General features: G+C 39.2%; 1 long non-coding RNA gene across 1 annotated transcript in view; it reads left to right on the forward strand.

Moving 5' to 3' along the window:
* The window catches only part of LOC145520793 (uncharacterized), a 536,928-nt gene that overhangs the window by 194,399 nt on the left and 319,774 nt on the right, over window positions 1-22,755 (forward strand). The window contains exon 4 of the long non-coding RNA XR_014064827.1: window positions 13,966-14,104. This is a non-coding gene — a long non-coding RNA (uncharacterized LOC145520793). The remainder of the gene's footprint in view (window positions 1-13,965; window positions 14,105-22,755) is intronic.

Below are 22,755 nucleotides of genomic sequence, written 5' to 3' on the forward strand. Positions count from 1 at the left end.
GCTCTGCTATTCTCCTAAGTCCTTGAATCTCTGGTTTCATAAAACAACACAGACATAGAAAAGAGCACAGAGAAAAGAGTTAGAGGCATAGCGTTTAGACTCCACCAATTATTTCTATGTGACTTGAGACAAGTTAATTAAATTCTTGGAGCCTGAGTGCTTGTCTCTTTAAAAATCATCTATTCTCAAAAGTTACTTGCAATGCCAGTTTACCTTCCACTTACCTGCAACTCCCTCCTTTACTCGGCTGAGCCACTGCAGCTGCTGTTGTACTGGCAATTTCCTTCTTCCTTCCCAATGATAAGTCTTTATATTTTTCAAAGTGCTTTTCACAAAGCCATGTGATTAATTTAGTCCTCCTCACAACTGTGTGAGACACGTGGACATTAGTCTCATTTCTATTTTATAGTAGATATGGTATGGACACTGAGGGCCAGAAAGATGACTAGACCATGCCAAGTTGGCACAGGTGTAAATTATGAAGATGAGACCTGAACTTGCTTTTTGCTTTGATTGCACACAAGCCGGTGAGTTCAGTTTTTTGTTTACCCATACCATCTACTTTTATTAGATCCTCCTGTGCTTTTCATCAAATCTGAGCTCCTTATCACGGGCCAACTGCCTTCCCCTGATTCATGCCTGACACAGTGCGTGATGGTGAGAAGGACACAAGAGTGAATAGCAAGTGACCTTCTTTGCATTTATCCCCTCAATTCCCTTTCTTTAGTCTAGCCTGCCTTAGGATACTGACTTCTTGACCATTTGTTCATCTTGCAAACTCTTTCTCAAAGAGGAGTCTTAATTCCCTCCTCATCTCAGAGCAGCTGGTGGGCTGCCCTTGCTGCTCCCCTGCCATCTTTCACATTCCTTTATTGGCACTCATTTTAACAACATTTTATTTATTTTTTAATAAATTATGTGATTATGAAAGCTATTTATCCTTGTAAAAAATGTGGAACGCAGAAAGTGTACATAATTCTACTACCCAGGAGATAAAGATTATTAATATTTTATTATTTGAGCTTCTGGTTTAATTCACACTGTATGAATTTCTTTGGTGCCTAAATTTTGATAGCAGGAGTTCCAGCAGAGAAAGTTCAGACAGAGAGAGTACCTGGTATAATAGCTTTAGACAGATGTGAGTCTTTGGAAGTAACAAGACAGACTATAGCAGAGAGAATCATGACTCCCAAAGATGTCTACATACTAGTTCCCAGGCACTGAATATCCCAGGTTATACAGCAATGGAGAATTAAAGTTACTAACAAACTGACCATAGAACATTTTAAATTATCAGGGTGGACTCACTGGGGTCCTTAAAAGTAAAAGTGAGAATTGTGAGACAGAATCAGGGGGTGGCATGAGGAAGACTTGGCCTCTTTGTAGAGGCCATTGCTGTCTTTGTAGATGTAAATGAAGAGGATCAAGAGTTAAATGAAGAAAAGGTAACCCTTCTACATTGTTGTTGGGAATGTAAATTAGTACAGCTCCTATGGGGAATAACATGGAGGTTCCTTAAAAAATTAAAAATAGAAATACTTTATGACCCAGCAATCCTACTTCTAGGTGTATACCAAGAGAAAACTATAATTTGAAAAGATACATGCACCCCAATGTTCATTTCAGCATTATTTACAGTAGCAAAGACATGAAAGCAACTTAAATGCTCATCAACAGAGGAATGGATAAAGAAGATGTGGTACATATACATATAATGTAATATTACTTAGCCATAAAAAGGAATGAAATAATGCCATTTGCAACAACATGGGTGGACCTAGAGATTTTCATACTGAGTGAAGTAAGCCAGACAGAAAGACAAATATGATATTGGTTATATGTGGACTTAAAAAAAAAGGACACAAGTGAACTTACTCACAAAATAGAAGTAAAGTTACAGGTATAGAGAACAAACTTACAATTACTAAGGAATAAAGGGAGGAGGGATAAATTGGGAGATTGAGATTGACATATACACTACTACACATAAAATGTTGTTGGTCAGTTGCTAAGTCATGTCTGACCATTTGCAACCCCATGGACTGCAGCATGCCAGGCTTCCCTGTCCTTCACTATCTCCCAGAATTTGCTCATACTATGTCCATTAGTTAATGATGCCATCCGACCATCTCATTCTCTGTTGCCCTCTTCTCCTCCTGCCCTCAATCTTTCCCAGCATCAGGGTCTTTTCCAATGAGTCGGCTCTTCTCATCAGGTGGCCAAAGTATTGGAGCTTTAGCTTCAGCATCACTCCTTCCAATGAATATTCAGGACTGATTTCCTTTAGGATTGATTAGTTTGATCTCCTTGCAGTCCAAGGGACTCTCAAAAGTCTTCAACACCACAGTTCAAAACATCAATTCTTCGGCACTCAGCTTTCTTTATGGTCCAACTCTCACATGCATACAAGACTACTGGGAAAACCATAATTTTGACTAGAGGGACCTTTGTTGGCAAAGTAATTTCTCTGCTTTTTAATATGCTGGCTAGTTTGGTCATAGCTTTTCTTCTAAGGAGCAAGCGTCTTTTAATTTCAAGTCTGCAGTCACCATCTGCAGCGATTTTGGAACCCCCCAAAATAAAGTCTGTCACTGTTTCCGTTGTTTCCCCATCTATTTGCCATGAAGTGTTGGGACCAGATGCCATGATCTTACTTTTCTGAATGTTGAGCTTTAAGCCAGCTTTTTCACTCTCCTCTTGCACTTGATCAAGAGGCTCTTTAGTTCCTCTTCGTTCGCTTTCTGCCATAAGGATGGTGTCATCTGCATATCTGAGGTTATTGATATTTCTCATGGCAATCTTGATTCCAGCTTTTGCTTCATCCGGCCCAGCATTTCACATGATGTAATCTGCATATAAGTTATATAAGTAGGGTGACAATATATAGACTTGACGTACCCCTTTCCCAATTTTGAACCAGTCTGTTGTTCCATGTCTTGTTCTAGCTGTTGCTTCTTGAGAAATCTGCATACAGATTTCTCAGGAGGCAGGTAGGTTAGTCTGGTATTCCCATTTCTTTAAGAATTTTCCTTAGTCTGTAGTGATCCACACAGTCAAAGGCTTCGATGTAGTCAATAAAGCCGAAGTAGATGCTTTTCTGGTATTCTCTTACTTTTTTGGTGATCCAGTGGATGTTGGCAATTTGATCTCTGGTTCCTCTGCCTTTTCTAAATCCATTTTGAACATCTGGAATTTCTTGGTTCATGTACTGCCGAAGCCTAGTTTGGAGAATTTTGATCATTACTTTGCTAGCGTGTGAAATGAGTGCAATTGTGTGGTAGTTTGAACATTCTTTGACATTGCCTGTCTTTGGGATTGGAATGAGAACTGAACTTTCCAGTCCTGTGGCCACTGCTGAGTTTTCCAAATTTGCTGGCATATTGAATGTAGTGCTTTCACAGTATCTTCTTTTAGTATTTGAAATAGCTCAGCTGGAATTCTATCACCTCCATAGCTTTGTTCATAGTGATGCTTCCTAAGGCCCACTTGACTTCACATTCCAGGAAGTCTGGCTCTAGGTGGGTGATCACACCATCATGGTTATCTGGGTAATGAAGATTTTTTTTTTGTATAGTTCTTCGATTTATTCTTACCACCTCTTCTTAATATCTTCTGCTTCTGTAGGTCCATATCATTTGTTCTTTATTGTGTCTATCTTTGCATGAAATGTTCCCTTGGTATCTCTAATTTTCTTGAAGAGATCTCTAGTCTAGTCTAGTCCAGGGGATTTTCCCAGCCCAGAGATCGAACCCACATCTCTTAAATCTCCTGCACGGGAGGCAGTTCTTTACCACTAGTGAAGCCTGGGAAGCCCTAGTAACAATAAAGGCTAGCTAATATCATTTTGCATATTTGTAATGTTTTACAATATGTTTTTCCTTTTCACATGTTCCTGCTTCCTCATATTTTTTCTGTAATATGATTTGTACCAGAGTACTTTTCAACCATTCCCTAATTATCTTTCACTGTGTCCTGTGATCGCTTTGACAGATGAGATCAGCAACATTCAGAGTAAAGAAAGGATATCTTCCCTTCACTGTAGTGTCTAGTTCACTGGCACACGCTGAGCAAAGTGAGCCCGTGAAGCTGTGCAGCATACTGAGCAAGTGCTGTTCGTCAAGTGTGGGAGCTGGGGAGACCTTCGTTTACATCCCCTGCGTGGTCTTAGGGATCTTTCCTAAGCTTCCTGAGTCTCAGTTTTCTTCTGTGTAAAATGGGAATAATTAAAATACTTAGAGCCGTGTTTGTTGTGTAAATGACAAAGATTATGTGCATTAGCCCTTAGCATATTGCCTAGCACAAAATCAAACTTTAATACCTGTTAAGAGTTATTATTATTGTTGTCGTTTATCAATTTCTCTGGGATTCTGGGTCAAGAAGGTTGGGGATGGAGATGTGAGATCTTCAGTGTGTTATTTGCAGTCAGCACACTGTGAGTATCTCATAAATATTCCATAATATTGGGAACAGGCGTGCTCTTGATGCTAAAAGATTGTGACAGATAAATGGGTGGTAGAGGGTAAAGAAGTCTTTAAAATCAGGCAAATAAACATACACCTGAATAAAATATTTTAACTGTTTGCTACAGCATTTGGAGGGGTTTCAGAGGATGGGATACTGATGTCAGAGAGACAATAAAAGAAATGTAATTTAATGAGGTGGTGGATTTTCATGGCATTTTTGCTGCAGTCAGCAAAATTTTCAGTCTCTACTAATCTTAGGTTTCCTTTGATGATTTCTGGACCCAGCACTGACATTTCAAAACATTTTATCATTTATATGATAAATTCTTTACATTGAATGTGTTGTTTCAGGTGAAGGCATGATTGCTGTGAAAGCTGTACTAGGAATCTACATTAAAATTATGCTCTTATACTATTCTTTTTATCACTGTTGACTTGCATTTATTTATTTAAAAATTATTTATTTAACAGAATGTCAGAATAACAAATGGTATTGCTCAAAAGGTCATGCTTGAGTTTTCTCTGATCTGATTAGTTTTATCGGTCTTTATTATTTCTCAGACATTCTTTCTTGAATGTGTTACTATTGACTGTTGTGGAAATTGATTTGATAGAGACTAATTCTGTGGAAGACAGCAGTTTTTAGCCAACAGAAAAGGTGATTGTAAGGCTTCCAAATTGTTTTAGAGCCAGTGATTATGGTAAAGCTTTACTTTTTATTGGAAGGATTTTAAAGGTATTATATTACTTCCTAAGCTTATGCATATTTCATATTTCTCTTCCACTGGAAAGGTGAAATTATTAACTGACACAGATCACGTGGAGCAGTGACAGGTACTTGATGTTTTAGTGTGTGTCGTGGGAATTGTTTGTCCTCTCCTATCCCTTCTAAACTACTTCATAAGATTAGTTTCCTTCCTGTTCTGGAATCAGATGGCTATTCTTTCCCCCACTTTTAAAGGCCATGTCACGTGCGTAGGGGAGGGCAGTGCAGTCTCTGTAGATTAGGAGAGGAGATTCTGGGATTCTAGTCCAGCTCTTAAATTGTGCTGTAAATTTGTGCCTTCCACTCAGCCTTTTTGATCCTTATTTTGTCATTTTTCAAATAATAATTGTTCTGTGTATCTCTCAGAGGTATAGTGAGAAGCAAAGCATGTGTGTGAAAATAGTGGATTAAAAATGCAAAGAAAAGGATGGATTGTTATGTAGTGGTTTCAAGTTAAGACCTAGGTCAGTGATACTACATTTAAGAAAGGAATTTCCCCAGCAGTTGTGTGGTCTTATAACAGTGCCACAGGAAGCATGAAGCTGCAAGTTCATGAGCTGCAAGTTCCCTGGGAAACACACATGTGGGGTGAAGCATGTATGTCCAGAGCAGTGATTTCAGAAAGGGGAGGATCATCACTTATAAACCCCTCATCTGTAAACCTGCCTGCCTCTATCCAGGATACTCATTCTCTTTCACTAATGATGTTTGGAAAGAATATATTTGGAAGGTATACCCATACAATCAGCAAACCTGCTGAATCAGCAAAGAGGGATCAGTAAGGTAACCCTCACTGAACCAAATCACTCCTCCATCCTTTCCTTTCACTCCTGTCACCACCATGTGGCACTGAGGACATCATTTCATTTCTCAGTCACCTTTCTTACATATAGAATAAAAAGATTAGGCTATAGATCTAGAAATTTTTAATAACCTCTTTCAACCCATTGACAATAATACTTCCTAAAAATCTTATTCATAGGGTTGCTTTATGGGTACAATTTTATCCCCACCTTAAAAAAAGATCAGTTGGAATTCTGGCCTCCATACCTCAGAATGTTACCTTATTTAGAAGTAAGGTCCAATTGTAAATGTAATTAGTTAAAATCTGGTCATAGAGCAGTAGAGTGGGCCCTTAATCCAATATAATTGGTGTTCTGTAAAAAGATGGCCCCGTTGAAGACACAGACACACAGGGAGTATGCTGTCATGATGAGGGCAGAGGTGCAGTTACAAACAAAGGAACAGTGTGATTTCCAGTAAACCACCAGAAGGGGGAAAGGAAGGATTCCATTATAGGTTTCAGAGGGAGCATAGCCATGTTGACATCTTGACTGTGGACTTTTAACCTCCAGAACTTAGAGACAATAAATTACTTTTTTTTAAGCCACTCAGTTTGTGGTGCTTTGATGCAGCAGCTCTAGGAAACTCATACAGGTTGCCATGCAGATAGAAGATGAAAAACATTTTGAAAATTAAAATGCCCTGTGGTGATTAGATGATACTCTCTTGTTTTTGTGTCCACCATGAAGACCTTTCTCTGGGCCAGTTTAGCACTTATGCTGCAGGACTAGAAGAAAAGGAAGAAAAACTAAGAGATAAAAAGGCCAACTCTCTCCCCATGAGTGAGCATGTCCACACCCTTATAATTCCAGTAGCATGAAAGAGAGAGAAGACACCTACGCTGTGGTGATTCATTGCTCAATAGTCTGCAGTCAGTAGCAAACATGGCCCAGTGTCCTGGAATCAGGCCATGACCTTGAGAAGCATCAGTGAAGGTGAGGGGAGGGAGGGAAAAAGTGGAGAGCTTCCTCTCTCTTCGGTTTTTACATAGCACATCTAAATTTATAAATAATACGACTGTAAAACATGCTTTTCCCTTCATCTTGAGGACATTTTTATGGAATGGGGGGTATGCTAATGTTTAATTTGGGAGCATTTACCTTTTGAAGCTCTTTCAGTCACATACTTGGATGAGTGTGGACTGTAGGAGGGTGGAAATGCTATCCAAAACAGGAAATACTGCGAGCTTATAGAACCTGGTCCTGAATCTTAGCAGTAAGGAGAGGGAGCTGGAAAAAGTGCATCACTGGTCTCCACTGAGCCCTGTGCAGGGAAGGGATGTGAAGACAACACAGAAAGAGAGCAATCCTGGCAACTTGTACAGCCTTTTGAATGAAGGTGGTGTGGTTCTATCTGGGAAGGACAGATAGTTTAATTATTTTGCATGCAAAGTTGCTTCGGTCATGTCTGACCCTTTGTGACCCTAAGGACTATAGTCCATCAGGCTCCTCTGTCCATGGGATTTTCCAGGCAAGAATACTGGACTGGGTTGCCATTTCCTTCTCCAGGGGATCTTCCCAACCCAGGGATCGAGCCTGCATCTCCTGTACCTCATGCATTGGCAGGGGGATTCTTTACCACTGAGCTATCTGGGAAGCCCCATTCATTATTTTAATGGTTTACTTTCACTGCCTTTCCTCCTCCTTTGCCGTGAAACATGGTTCAGTTAGTCCTTTCTAAATTATTTGAGTTCTGGTATTAGAGGGGTGTCTGGGTGATTGTATGCAGCAACTCATTTTAGCAAGTTAATATCAACCAAATAACATTGCCAAGCTTAAGGGAAAGTGGGTGGTTTTATCTCTCAGATGTCTGGAGGAATTAATTTTTCCTACACTTTGCAGACAAAACTTGGATTTAAAGATTGTGTTTCCCAAGACTGATATTTAGTGATCAGCTGTACCAGGCCCTTGATGGGTGCTTTCACATACATCGTTATAGCTTACAAAGTAGTTCTGAAGTTCTATTTTTATTCCTACTTTACAGATATAGATACTGGGGTCCAGAGAGAAGCTTCCAAAGAGCTGATGGGAAAACTATCAATTTCATCACTTTAGTAACCATAGATTGCTTTTAGAATAGTGCTTTTTCTGGATAGTATGTCAGTTTCTAAGTCATTTCTCAGTGTTTTCTCCTAAGCAGTCTGTTATTGTGGCTGTCATTAGAAACATTCACCAGTTTTTTGCTTCTTTTTTCTGCTGTGGAATAGGAGGGCTTCCCATACCTTCTTTGTGTGTGTGTGTGTGTGTGTGTGTGTGTGTGTGTGTGTGTGTGTGTGTGTGAGTGATTTCAGGTTTATCCTTCTTTTAAATTTTTAAATTAATTTTTATTAACATATAGTTTTGTGTTAGATAGTGATTAAGTTTGAATATATATTGGTTTTCAGATTATTTCCCTTATCATTATTGCAAAATATTGAGTGTAGTCCTCTGTGCTGTACAGTAAGTCCTTAGTGTTCATCTGTTTGTATATAATAGTATGTATGTGTTAATTCCAAACTCCTAATTTATCCCTCCCCTTTTCCCTCTTTGGCAATCGTAAGTGTGTTTTCTATGTCTGTGAGTCTATTTCTGTTTTGTAAATAAATTCATTCATATCTTTTTTTTTTAAGATTCTACATATAAGTGTTATATGATACTTGCCTTTGCATTACTTTACTTATTATGGTAATCTCTAAGTCCATCCACATGGCTGCAAAGATATTATTTCATTCTTTTTATGGCTGAGTCATATTGCATTGTGTATATATCACATCTTCTTTATCCATTCATCTGCTGATGGACATTTTGGTTGCTTCCATGTCTTGGCTATTGTAAATAGTAGTGCAGTGAACATTGAGGAGCATGTACCTTTTTGAATTATGTTTTTTTATGGATGCATGCCCAGGAGTGGGATTGCTGGGTCATATAGTAACTCTAGTTTTCTAAGGAACCTCCATACTGTTCTCTACATATCACTTTATCAGTTTACATTCCCAGTAGCAGTTTATGAGGGTTTCTTTTTCTCCATACCTTCTCCAGCATGCATTATTTGTATACTTTTTACTTTCTTTAAGGTAGCTAATGAAATGTGAGTAGAAGTGATAGAGTATTACTTCCAGGTAGAGTCTTAAACAGCTGCTACATGATTTTTCTCTCATTTACCTTCTGCCATGGCAACCAGTTATGCTCTGCTAGTTTGGGCCCTGGAGTTAGGATGATATGGAACAGTGCCCTCAGCCTATAATATCTTATAATGAGAATGAAAACTAAAACTTTTCTTTAAGCCACTGGGATGGTCAAGTGCTTACCATAGTACCATAGCTTAATGTACCCTGACTGATAAAATTGATTGGGTTTCACATTACAGATTTTTGGTCTTGGCTTTCAAATGTATGCCTGTCAGATGATAAACTTCCCTTGTAAAGTAACAATACAGTCTTCTTACTCTGTGATTTTATCTGGTGCCTACTTAGGAGCCTTCAATGACATGGGATTTGAAAGGGCACAGACCTACCTTTAAGGAAAATTCATTTTGCAAATGTTTATTGAATTCCTTGGAGAAGGAAATGGCAACCCACTACAGTATTCTTGCCTGGAAAATCCCATGGACAGAGGAGCCTGGTGGGTTGCAGTCCATGGGGTTGCAAAGAGTCAGACATGACTGAGCATGCACACACCATTGAATTCCTACCATGTACAGAGCATCATGAAGTATCCAGAGATAAATTAGATAGATAACCTGCCTCAAGGAGCTTACAGTCTAGCAGAAATGGGCTAAATTTTTATATGAAATATATACAATAAAATGTATAAACTTCATTTATTCAGGCATATTTATTTAGGTCCCTTACTACTAAATGTGTCATGTTCTGGAAATTTAGTAGAGCGAAAACAGTTATAGTCATTGCCTCAGGGAGTTAAGATCTAAAAAGGGAATTAAAATTAATCATATAATTATACATACACTTTTAACTATGGAAAAGATTATTAAAAAGGGGTATTTAGCACTTTGAGAGAAGGATTTATTTAGTCTAGGGATGTAATGGAGAGCTCACAGTAACTTTGTGAAAATGCCTTGGGCTCAGGCAGGCATCAAGCCAAACCTGGGTTTAAATTTGGATTTTGCTGCTTTGAGCCATAAGACCGTGCCCAAGGCATTTCACCTTGCAGAACAGATATAATGCTTGCTTCATAGGATAGTTGTAAGAATGATACAAGCTTTAACTGTGACAGTGCACATGGTGTGCTCTTAATAAATTGTAGTTACTGACCCCCTTCCCCTCTGTGACTGACTGATTCCATATGTCCAATGCAGAGAAAGATGAAGTAAGGGATGAGTCTGTCTGGAAGTTAATCAAGTCTTCATGGAAGAAGTAGCATTTGAGCTCGAACTTAAAAGAATGGAAATGGTTTTGATGAAAATAATTTTAATCATATGATGAGGTGGTAATTATAAAAACCAGGCAGTGTTACTTAGCAGCCAAGATCATAGGCTTCAGAATGAGACAGACCCCACTTTAGATCTAGGATCCATTACTTATTAGCTTTGTGATCTTTAGGCAAGGTGCTTCTTTTCTCTATATGGAAGTTTTTCCTTCAGTAAAGTGAGTATATGAATACCTATTCTTTAGACTTGTTATGAAGATGAAATTAAAGGCATAGAAAATATTTAATAGCCATCTTAGTAACTGAGGAAATGCTCTTTGTAACTAGCAGCCAGCATTTATTCTTACAAGTAGGGAAGTTTGTAAGCTCTGGGTTCTGTTTTATAATGTTTTAGATTCGAACTTCTAATGCTCTATCCAACTGCAACGGGCTAATGTCATTGAGTCCAGTGTGAGATTTACTGTCTCCTTGGAGTATTACTACCCACTAATTAATAGTGACAGTCACTAAACATTTAGTACCTAATGAGCTGCATCTGCTCAGTATGGGTGGAGTGGCATGGCAAAGGAACTGTAATTCAGATCACCAGACCTCCTTCTTTCTGGCTCTCCATGACCTCCCCACTGGGCTGCCCAAGGGGGTTGACTTCATTTGAAAAATGCATTTAGAAATGTCAGTGTCTTGGAAGCCCTGAGCTCAAAAGCCTCCTTGGCACCGTGGATGCAAAAAATGTCAGAACTAATCTGTAGTGAGCACCTAATCCCAAGATATCATCTTAAAGGTGGGATAATAAAGGTTAGAAAGGAGAATGGATCAGGTCACACAGCTGGGGATATAATAATGATGAAGTTAGGGAAGGTCCCTGCTGTTCTGGAGCTAATGATCTGTTGAAGAAGAGAAACAAAATACAAGAAAACAATTCCAATAGCAAACAGGATGTAATGACGAAGAGTAATGAACTTGAGGGATGCTTTATGTAAGGTAGTTGCGGGAAAGTCATGGAAGAGGTGGTATTTAAGCTGAGACACAAGATGCATAAAGGCAGCAGCCATATAAAAATCTGAGACTGGAGTGTTCCAGACAGAAGGAACAGCAAGTTTAAAGCTTGTAAGGCAAGATCCATTTCATATATTGAATCTGAGTGTGGCAGAAGCCCATTAATCTAGGGTAATATTGGTCACAGAGAAACTCTTGACCAATATCATAAATTATAAATGAAACTTTCTAGGGTTTTAGGCCACTAAAAAGGGATAAAATTTTATTTTAAGTATAAAGGAAAAGAAGTGTACTGGAAAGTTTTAAGCAGTGGAATAATGCAATTTGATTGACGATTAAATAAAGTCATTCTTCTGTTATGTGAAAATAGGCTATTAGATGATAAGAATAGAAACAGGGTGCCCAGTTAGGAATTTATTTCAATAGTCTTAGATGAGAGATGTTGATGGAGTGCACTAAAGTAATAGATTGGAGGAGAGGGAGAGAAATGGACAAACTAGAAATATATTTTGAAGGTAGAATTGGCAGGATGTTGGGAGAGTGTAAGGTAAAGGGAATGGAAATCAAAATCTGACTCCTGATTTTTGCCTTGAGCAACTGACTATATTAGTGTCATTTACTGAGATGAGAAATTCTGGGAAAAGAGAAGAGTTGGGAACATAGGATTAAGAGTGTTGTTGTTGTTGTTTACTTACTCTGTCTGACTTTTCTGCCACCCCATGAATTTTAGCTCACCAGGCTCGTCTGTCCATGGGATTTCCCAGGCAAGAATATTGGAGTGGGTTTCCATTTCCTTCTCCAGGATCTTCCTGACCTAGGGATCAAACCCGCATCTCTTGCATTGGCAGGAGGGTTCTTTACTGCTGAGCCACTGGGGGAAACCCAGATAAAATAAGTGTGAGATGCCAAGGTGACATCCAAGTCATATTATCAATTAGATATTTGACCCTAAAAGCCTTGAAAGGTCTAACCACCAGTCATTGGCTATATAAAGTGAAAGTGAAAGTCGCTCAGTCATGTTCGACTCTTTGCGACCCCATGGCCTGTACAGTCCATGGAATTCTCCAGGCCAAAATACTAGAGTGGGTAGCTGTTCCCTTCTCCAGCGGATCTTCCTGACCCAGGAATCAAACCAGGGTCTCCTGCATTGCAGGTGGATTCTTTACTACTTGAGCTACCAGGGAAGCCCCATTGATTATATAAGCTATCGCAAATATTAAAACTTCATGATGCCACTCCCCTATCCAGTGCCGTACAGACATTGCTAATAGGTTACAGCACACTTTCCTGAGGAGCCCAGGTATGGCTTTAGAGTCCTTCTCTTCACAGTGCTCCAGGTAGCCACACCACTACTCGTGTGGTGTTGGTGTTCAAAAAACACATCTATTGGCCATTTCCTCTGTGGTGTATTAGCATTTTTTCATCACTAACCATCTCAGCTTATTATTGGTTTTATGTAAAAGTTAGAGCTAGTGAAATATGATTCATTTTCACCACTTACTAAGAGCTGCTATGTAAGTCCATTGCTCTGCAAGATGCTCTGTTTTAGTAAATCAATCAATATATGGTTTAGTCCCTCCCTAAAGAAGTTAACAGGATACTTATGACAGGTGGGGGTGTGGAATCAAAGGAAAGTGCAGGACTATGTATGATTAAATGTCCAAATAAATGGCCTCAACAATATGTTTAGAGGAGGGTTGGATTGCAGTGTGTTAAAGGATTTCTAGATGTCCTGGAGAGATGAGGCTTGATCTGGCCTTGAGAAAGAATAGGATTGGAATGCGGAGATGGTGTCATCAGATGAGATAAGCAATCTGATTAAAGGACTGAAGAAGGAAATGGGAAATCAGAAAGAGAGGAATCGAGCCATTTGGAGAGGGAAATGGGGAGAGGATAGTTAAAATAATGGTCATATTATAGTTCTGACTTTAGGAAAAGCCTGTAATCAGTGGTGGGCTTAAGTGCTGGGTTATTTTATTGCATAGGATGAGTTCCATTTCTCAGATTGCATTCTTAGTTCCCTTGCCACTGGCTACCTGAGTAAGCCAAGGCTTGTGTTTTTTTATTACAACAGCATGGCAACTTTGGTCACAATTTTTGTTAGCTGGCTGATCTAGCAGATAAATTCTCAAATCTCAATGGCTTAACACAGTACAAGTTCTTATCTTACTAACATAGTAATCTAATGCAATTGTTCTCAGTCAGGTTACTCTCCTGAATGTCTCTCCTCCAAGCAATGATTCAGGGATCTAGGCTCTTTGTATTGTGTGGCTTTTCCATCTTCAATATATGGCTCTTATATCTGCCCTGAGTATTGGCTCCTTTCTAGACAGATGGCAGGGAGGAGAGCAGGAAGACTTGTGCATACGTGGTGTTTATGAGCCAGGCCTGGAAGTGGGAAACTCTGCTCTCATCCCACTGGCTAAAATTCAATCTCACAGCCAGAGAGTACTGAAAGGGAGACTGGAGAATGTAATTTAGTTGTGTGGCCTGAAAGAAAATGACGTGAATGTGGTGATTCTCTTTCCCACAGGGTGCTGCTGTTTACCTGATTCTTTGGTATGAGATCTCCTGAGCCCAAGAGTCATTTGGCAACAACTTGAGTCAGAGGTCCTCCCTTCCCAGTCCATCACCTCACCCAGCCACTGTGGGGCTGAGCTTGTCCAGATCAAGTAAGACCTGAACTAGTATCTGCTGTAGCCCCTGATCTCCCCCCACTTCCACCCCTCCCTCTGTGGTTTCATGTAACTATTTATCCTTTAGTTCTGACTCTGGAATCACTCTTTATCTCAGGCTTGTCTAGGTTCCTGTCTGAACACCACCCTTACTGTTATCCCTTCTTCTTGACCTCTGATATCCATGCCCACAGACTCTGTCTCAAGTTCAATATCAGTTTCTTATGAAGAGTAACATATCTAGATGGGGTGTTTGTCAATTTGGATATGATTGTCTGTCTTAGTCTTTGAGATTGTAAAGCAGGATCTGGTAGTGTTAAAAGTAGCCTCAGAATGTAAGACTATTTGCATTATCTAAAAGGCACAATGGTTTGGTAAGGCCTGTTAAGAGAGAATGGCATTTTTATGGAGTTACTAGCTGGATTGGAGTTAGTCACATCCAAAAGTAGTATTGCATGTATTCCGTTACTTTCATTTTGTGTTAATTCACTTCATGCACATAATCTCATTACCTCATTTCACTCTTATAGCATTCCTACAGAATAGGCATTGTTATCCCCAGGCATCAGTCGTATATAACCAGGAAAACAGGGTGGATTGATTGACTGGTTGCAAAGAATTGATTTACCCAAGTGAGTGCTGGCTAGACAAGTCTGAAATCTGTAGAGCAGGCTGCCAGGAAGAGCAGTTTGGAACTCTTGGGCATAAGCTAAAAGCACAGGTAAAATTTCTTCTTCAAGGGAGCCTCAGTTTTGCTTTTAAGGCCTTTCAATTGATTGAATCAGGCCTATCCAGATGACCTAGGATAATCTTCTTTACATAAGTCAACAGACTATAGACCTTAATCACATCTACAGAGGACTTTTATGGCAACTCTAGATTATATTGAATAAATGGAGACTAAGCCTAGCCAAGTTAACAGATAAAACTAACCATCATGCCTCATTTAAACGATAAGGAAATAGAGGCTCAGAGATGTAGTAAGTTGCAGAGCTGGATATTTAGGAGTTTTCTTTTATGCTAAAATACACTCAAGTTCCTAAATACATACATACATAAAATGCATTCAAATTCCTAAATTACATATGTTTGCATCAGGGCCCAAAGAAAATATCTGAATTGATTTACCGAGAGTGATCTAAATGATGTAATATTCAAAACATAATAGTGAAGAAAGTCATTCACTGTATGGCAGCCAAAAGAGGATAAGAATGACTTATTTTTTCCTATTTAAAAGTCTCATCATGAATAATTTTCAGTTTGGATAAAACCTTGATTTTAAAGAAGTTAATGATAGTAAAGGTTTCTTCTCTAATTCTTCATTTAGGATTGCAGGAGACACAAAACCTTAACATTTATTTCTAGCCTGAGGCTGAACAAGTCACTGTTTTAATTATAGAAAGCTGAACGTTCATCTTTCTTTAATTGAGCATGGATAGTTTGTACCTGTGATGAGTACCAAAATGTCATCAAATCACTTACCATGTTTCACACTCTTGAGCTGCAGTGAAAATACCAGTTATTTTGTACATCTGTGCAGTCATCATTTGGGGCAACTGTTTCAATTTGTTGGTAATTATCGTCCGCTCTTCATGACTAGTGTGGTTTGGAAAGCGTCACAAAAAGTGCTGTTTCCCTTTGGTGATAGCCAGTGCATTTAGGGAAGAGGAGGCCAATGAGGAGACAGATGCTGGCTTCCCAGGTACATGGTTTGAATGACAGAGATGAACAGATCATTACTTTTCACAGCAAGGAGAGGAGGAGGGAGCTCAGAAATTCTGAAGGAAATGTTCGCCTTTGGATGCTTCAGTTTGTGCATTCTAACGTAAGAAGACAAGGACATTTTTATTTGCTTTTCTTCCCTCCATTCACACTCTAGGAAGACAGAGCTATTATTATAGGCTATGTCTAACCACTGAACTCATGGTCTTTAGCAAAAAGGCACCCTAGAGGCCGAAATTACTGTGCCTGTTTCTGTCATAAAGTTTGATGGTAGAAAAGAGGGCTGAAGCACTGATTTATAGCAGCCTTGGAGATAGTTACCAGCCCACATGCCTAGTAACAATTGTAATCTAGTTCTAAAGAAGATGGACTTGATCTTGTAAGATCAGTGTAAGAACAGTCTATATAACCTTGAGGAAAAAATTGATAGGGTGATCAATTACTTTTATCCCTTTTAGACAGAATTACCTTTTTAGAAAAGGATAGTTTGCAAATTAGGAGTTGAAAGAAGTGCATGCTTTGAATAGAATATGTTTCCCCTGAGGTACTCAGAGGGTGATTTAATGCCATTTCTTAACCCAGATTATATGGCAGACAGGTCCACTCTGGGGAAATGAAGTATGAGACAGAGGAAAAAGAAAGGCTTGGGGGAAAGAAACTAAGGAGAGCACCTAGAAGCTTTAAAATTGGTAAAGAAGAATTGATAAAAGGAAGATTCAGACTGGTGGGAAGGTAGTACTGGGAGCACAGTGGAGATGGTCTAGGATTCCTGCAGAAGGAGTCTGGGGAAAGTGAGGACAGGACTGACAGAGGAATTAGAGATGGGGGTAAAAATTTCCTTGGTGGCCTGTGAGCAAGAAGTTTGGAATTGTGAGGAACCTAGCATATAAGAGAAAGCATGCTTAAGTAGAATTTTCTAGAGAATTTAATGAAGGTACTTTTCAGAGTTCTGTAGCCAGGAAAAGATGAGGAGGTGCCCAGGAGAGTATAAGAAGACCTTACACCCTCTAGGTGTGAAGAGCAAGGGGTGACCATTGGGACCCAATGTTACTGGAGCCCCATGAGACCTGTCACTATAGAATGAAGCTCTAGACATGAGATGTAGAGGGATCAGTCATTGCCACAGCCACAGTGCTGAGACAAGAGGAGAGCATCAGAAGAAATGCCCCCAAATGCTCTCTTTCCCCGCCTACTTGTCTTTCTTTCGGCCAGTCCAACTTAAGTCGGAGGAAACAGGATGCACAGAAGGGCAAAGACTGGTTTGGGGATAATAGCACAGAGAGAGTAACCAGACAGGCAAGAGCCAGGAAGTAGGGGATGTCCAAGTACTAAGTACCAGTCTTGGCTTGGTAACCAACTTGCAAAGGGACTTTAAACAAACAGAATAACCCTTTTCTGTTTCTTTTTTCTCTCTATCAGTAAATGGGGATAAAAATTCTTTCCAGTATTCTGGAGTTGTTATAAAGATCAGATGACATAGTAGATGTATTGTTTCATTGATTTATATTTATGTTGCTCTTTATAATTTCCAAAACTTTCTCATGTCTGTTACTTCATTTGCTTCTCAAAATTAGCTCTTAAGTTATCCAAGATAAGTTTTATCATTTCCATTTAATGTTTGAGATGATTGAGTCAGAGAAATCAGTGATTTCTTCATGGTCACAAGGCTAATAGTTCTTTTGACTAAAACTTGACTGTAATTTTCTCTTATCACACTGAAGTGCAGTTTAGTCCAATATTTCAGACAGTTTTGGGAGACTGTTATTGTCTTTGTAAGGCACAAAGTTTCCACATAAGGAGCCTGAGACCACACCTTTCATGGGTCTGTAGAGAACAGCATCCATGATTCAGGTCTTCTTTCTTATTTGAGCATGATCTTGGGAAGAACAAATGGAGAAAGAAAAGGGCCTTGTTCTTGACTTGTTCTCCTCCTCTTCCTCTCTTAGCAGAAAATGCAAAATAAAGTGCTACAAGAAAATTAGAAACCAACATAACACTGTAAAACAATTTTCATCCAATTTTTTAAAAAAAGGTACCCAGGGGAAAACAAAGAAAGTTGTATTCCCCATACATTTAAATGTGAAGGCCTAACCCCCAGTGTGATGGTATTTGGAGGTAGGGCCTTCAAGAGGTCATGAGGGTGGAGCCCTCGTGAATGAGATTAGTGCCGCAGAGAGCTCTCTCCCTTCTTTTGCCATGTGAGGACAGAGTGAGAAAAATTCTCTGCTAGTTATCATAGTGAGTCTATTGTTATCTTTTAATAATATGACTATCTATTTTATACATATTTCAACTTTAGTAAATAAACAGACTGGCCTTCCTTTATCAGAGGATTGTGTACACACTTTTCCTCCCTCTACCTTCATCTCTTTTTATATTAGCACATGGGCAATTCTATTGCAGTGAGTTTTCCACCTGTGTATTTTAGGAAGAATGCTAAAGTGATAGACACATGAAGAATGGATTAAAATTGAAGATGGACAAGAAAACTAGTTAGGAATTATTTTAAGAGTTGAATGAAGGGAGTAGGTATGTCTGAATGAAAAGGAAGGGACCTGATCTGAGATTGTTTAGAAATCCAGTTTTCATTTCACTTTTGCTCTGGAACTTTCTTCATTGGAAAAGAATGTGGTCTATCTATACTATTTCTTTATTCTGCCTCACTCATGCCAATAGGTCACTCTCCTCTCAATGTATTTGACTAGATCTGAATCCTTAAAATATGTCTATGATATAGGCTATTTAAATTTACTTGTTTTCTTTTCTGAAATGATCCACCTTTCTGATTTGTGTCTCCTTGACCATTTAGAGCTATTTGTTTTTGAACCTTGTTGTCTTCGTTCTGTGAAACCCTGAGAATGCCCAGAAGAGTGTGAAGGCTCTCTGAGCATTTCGCTATTTGCTTTCACCTTGGCTTTTTCTTTCTACCTCACTGATACAAGCGTCAGATGGAAATGACAGATGCTACCCAGGATCTGCTTCACATGGGCACTCTGACAATTAATTAGCTTTTTATTATTTTAATTTTTTAAGAGCAGAGCCCCTGTACTCTAAACAATCCCTATATAACCTGTTTTCTCATATGAATTTATTTATAAGTATCATAAAAAGGAAGCAAATGGCACGAGACAGAGTAAGAAAGTTCCTTGTGCGGCAGCTTCTGCTCAGGCCTATGGAAAGAGTTATAGGACTCAACACACAAGTCTTCTTTCTCACAGTTGGCATTTCTTTTTTGGCCACTTTGCCCTCCAAAAGTCACCAGAAATTCTCAGCAATACTTAACTTGGTTAGAAAAAAATATATATATATATATTTGTATATTTATGTGTATATATATATATATTTGTATATTTATGTATACATATATATATATATATATATATATATATATATATATATATATAGTCCAGGGAGCATTTCTTTCCCTGAGCATCTGGAGGGGCAGTCTTCTTGCCCCAGGCAAAGCCACAGAATAGTAAGATGACAAACAGCTTTGGGGAGAACCAAATGGGATATTGCATATGAAAGTGCTTTTTTTATGTTCTAAACACTCCATCTCTGTATGTGAGTGACTAAACTCTCTCTTAAATGTGATACTTTGTCTCACCCTTGTAATCACTAAGCATTACTAGCTGACTTACTATGTGCCAGGCATGCAGCTGCATGTTTTACATATATTACTTCTTTTAATCCTAACTTTTACCAATTTAAGATTTATTATAGAGTTAAGAATAATTCCCAGGGCACTTTTCTCTCAATCCTTTTCCTTTAAACCCTAAAATAGATGGCCTTTCTAACAGATCTCACATGATACTACAAGTCATGTTATATGATTAATATTCAGTTCAGTTCAGTCGCTTAGTTGTGTCTGACTCTTTGCGACCCCATGAGCCACAGCATGTCAGGCTTCCCCGTCCATCACCAACACATGGAATTTACCCAAACTCATGTCCATTGAGTCGGTGATGCCATCCAACCATCTCATCCTCTGTCGTCCCCTTCTCCTCTCGCCCTCGATCTTTCCCGGCATCAGGGTCTTTTCAAATGAGTCAGCTCTTCACATAAGGTGGCCAAAGTATTGGAGCTTCAGCTTCAACATCAGTCCTTCCAGTGAACACGCAGGACTGATCTCCTTTAGGATGGATTGGTTGAATCTCCTTGCAGTCCAAGGAACTCTCAAGAGTCTTCTCCAACACCACAGTTCAAAAGTATCAATTCTTCTGCGCTCAGCTTTCTTTATAATCCAACTCTCACATCCATACATGACCACTGGAAAAACCATAGCCTTGACTAGATGGACCTTTGTAGACAAAGTAATGTCTCTGCTTTTGAATATGCCGTCTAGGTTGGTCATAACTTTCCTTCCAAGGAGTAAACGTCTTTTAATTTCATGGCTGCAATCACCATCTGCAGTGATTTTGAAGCCCAGAAAAGTAAAGTCAGCCACTGCTTCCACTGTTTCCCCATCTATTTCCCATGAAGTGATGGGACCAGATGCATGATCTTCATTTTCTGAATGTCGAGCTTTAATACAACCTTTCGACTCTCCTCTTTCACTTTCATCAAGAGGCCCTTTAGTTCTTCTGCACTTTCTGCCATAAGGGTGGTGTCATCTGCATATCTGAGGTTATTGATATTTCTCCCGGCAATCTTGATTCCAGCTTGTGCTTCTTCCAGCCCAGTGTTTCTCATGATGTACTCTGCATATAAGTTAAATAAGCAGGGTGACAATATACAGCCTTGACGGACTCCTTTTCCTATTTGGAACCAGTCTGTTGTTCCATGTCCAGTTCTAACTGTTGCTTCCTGACCTGCATACAGGTTTCTCAAGAGGCAGGTCAGGTGGTCTGGTATTCCCATCTCTTTCAGAATGTTCCACAGTTTATTGTGATCCACACAGTCAGTGGCTTTGGCATAGTCAATAAAGCAGAAATAGATGTTTTTCTGGAACTCTCTTGCTTTTTCGATGATCCAACAGATGTTAGCAATTTGATCTGTGGTTCCTCTGCCTTTTCTAAAACCAGCTTGAACATCTGGAAGTTCATGGTTCACGTATTGCTGAAGCCTGACTTGGGGAATGTTCAGCATTATTTACTATCGTGTGAGATGAGTGCAATTGTGTAGTAGTTTGAGCATTCTTTGGCATTGCCTTTCTTTGGGATTGGAATGAAAACTGACCTTTTCCAGTCCTGTGGCCACTGCTGAGTTTTCCAAATTTGCTGGCATATTTAGTGCAGCACTTTCACAGCATCATCTTTGAGGATTTGAAATAGCTCAACTGAAATCCCATCACCTCCACTAGCTTTGTTCTTAGTGATGCTTCCTAAGGCCCACTATACTTCACATTCCAGGATGTCTGGCTCTAGGTGAATGATCACACCATCGTAATTATCTGGGTGGTGAAGATCTTTTTTGTACAGTTCTTCTGTGTATTCTTGCCACCTCTTCTTAATATCTTCTGCTTCTGTTAGGTCTGTATCATTTCTGTCTTTTATTGAGCCCATCTTTGCATGAAAAGTTCTCTTGGTATCTCTAATTTTCTTGAAGACATCTCTAGTCTTTGGTATTCTGTTGTTTTCCTCTATTTCTTTGCATTGGTCACTGAGGAAGGCTTTCTTATCTCTCCTTGCTATTCTTTGGAACTCCGCATTCAGATGGGTATATCTTTCCTTTTCTCCTTTGCTTTTCACTTCTCTTCTTTTCACAGCTATTTGTAAGGCCTCCTCAGACAGCCATTTTGCTTTTTTGCATTTCTTTTCTTGGGGATGGTCTTGATCCCTGTCTCCTGTACAATGTCATGAACCTCCGTCCATAGTTCATCAGGCACTCTGTCTATCAGATCTAGTCCCTTTAATCTATTTGTCACTTCCACTGTATAATCATAAAGGGTTTGACTTAGGTCATACCTGAATGGTCTAGTGGTTTTCCCCACTTTGTTCAATTTAAGTCTGAATTTGGCAATAAGGAGTTCATGATCTGAGCCACAGTCAGCTCCCAGTCTTGATTTTGCTCACTGTATAGAGCTTCTCCATCTTTGGCTGCAAAGAATATAATCAATCTGATTTTGGTGTTGACCATCTGGTGATGTCCACGTGTAGAGTCTTCTCTTGTGTTGTTGGAAGAGGGTGTTTGCTATGACCTTTGCATTCTCTTGGCAAATCTGTATTAGCCTTTGCCATGCTTCATTCTGTACTCCAAGGCCAAATTTGCCTGTTACTCCAGGTGTTTCTTGACTTCCTACTTTTGCATTCCAGTCCCCTATAATGAAAAGGACATCTTTTTTGGGTGTTAGTTCTAAAAGGCCTTGTAGGTCTTCATAGAACCATTCAACTTCAGCTTCTTCAGCGTTACTGGTTGGGGCATACGCTTAGATTACCATGATATTGAATGGTTTGCCTTGGAAACGAACAGAGATCATTCTGTCGTTTTTGAGATTGCATCCAAGTACTGCATTTCAGACTCTTTTGTTGACCATGATGGCTACTCCATTTCTTCTAAGGGATTCTTGCACACAGTAGTAGATATAATCGTCATCTGAGTTAATTTCACCCATTCCAGTCCATTTTAGTTCACTGATTCCTAGAATGTCAACCTTGACTCTTGCCATCTCCTGTTTGACCACTTTCAATTCGCCTTGATTACAGTTAACAAGTTCTATTTCTGTGTACCTCTCCACGTTTAACTTGTCTTCAAAGAGCTCTAACTGCATTACTATAGACATTGATAGAAAGAAAGGGCTGCATAAGCATCCATGTCCATTAAAGGAACAACCAAATGTGCTGTGTTTCTATCTTTTGAGACATTAGGAATTTCCACCTTCCTGCTTAGAAATGTCTTATGTCCTTGAAAACTTCTGCATTACAAAATAACTCAGTATAAAATGGATGAATTTTTCTTTTCTGAGCTCCAGTAAAATGGGAATAATC

Source organism: Giraffa tippelskirchi, chromosome 9 (genome assembly GCF_054371585.1).
Source record: "Giraffa tippelskirchi isolate mGirTip1 chromosome 9, T2T-mGirTip1v1.2.pri, whole genome shotgun sequence".
In the NCBI taxonomy this organism is placed as follows: domain Eukaryota; kingdom Metazoa; phylum Chordata; class Mammalia; order Artiodactyla; family Giraffidae; genus Giraffa; species Giraffa tippelskirchi.